Genomic DNA, 1164 nt, shown 5'->3' on the forward strand with positions numbered 1-1164 from the left:
ATGACAAATTTATTTTAAATTTTTGATCCATCAACATCAATTAATTATTCTTTAAATTGATTAAGATTAATTATACCATTAATTATTATTCCAAAACAATTTTGATTAAAAAAATCTAAAAATTTATTATTTCTAATAATAATTAATAAATTTTTACTTAAAGAATTTAATATATTAAAAAAAAATAAAATTTTTGGAGTAATTAATTTATCAACATTATTTTTTTAATTTTAATTATAAACTTTTTCGGTATATTTCCTTATATTTTTACACCATCTAGTCATTTATCAATTACATTATCTTTATCTATTAGGTTATGATTAAGAATTATAATTTATTATTGATTCATATTTACTATTAAATGTTTAGCCCATTTAGTTCCTTTAAGTACACCCATCCCTTTAATGATATTTATAGTTATCATCGAAACAATTAGAACAATTATCCGACCTATAACTTTAGCTATCCGACTTTCAGCTAATATAAATGCTGGGCATTTATTATTATGTTTACTAGGATCATACAGAACATTAATTAATTTAAACTTAATTTACTTAATTTATTTAACACAAATTATACTAATTACTTTAGAAATAGCTGTAGCAATTATTCAATCTTATGTATTTATAACATTAATATCACTTGATTATAATGAATTATAAAAATTCTATGCATAAAGCTAATCATCCATATAGTTACTTTCAGACCATGACCTTTAATTTTATCTATTAATTTAATATTAATAATAATTAGAATTATTAAAACATTTTATCAATTTAAAATTTATTTATTAATTATTTCATTTTTAAATATAAATCTAATTTTATTTCAATGATGACGTGATGTAACCCGTGAAAGAACTTTTCAAGGTATACATACATTTAAAATAATTCAAAATCTAAAATTAGGTATAATTTTATTCATTATCTCAGAAATTTTTCTCTTTATTTCTTTATTTTGAACGAGTGAGTAGGGCGAAGCGCCGGGGCATGTACGGCCCTGCCGAGACGTGAGACACGCTCGACAAAGCAGTGTCTTTGTTTTTGRTRGTAGCHACGGTARCGCTAAGATGCTTGTAAGGGCTCCTTCTTTCTTCTAGCTTGAGTTCTCCCACCACATTTATTATGCCAATCACATGTATCGACAGCCGCGTTATGCTCGGGC

At 24.2% G+C, this 1164-nt stretch overlaps 1 pseudogene; it reads left to right on the plus strand.

Moving 5' to 3' along the window:
* On the plus strand, positions 1-665 carry LOC106792761 (annotated as a pseudogene).
* Positions 666-1164: the final 499 nt, after the last annotated feature.

Source organism: Polistes canadensis, unplaced genomic scaffold, assembly GCF_001313835.1.
Source record: "Polistes canadensis isolate GaletaPanama2010 unplaced genomic scaffold, ASM131383v1 scaffold_627, whole genome shotgun sequence".
NCBI lineage: Eukaryota > Metazoa > Arthropoda > Insecta > Hymenoptera > Vespidae > Polistes > Polistes canadensis.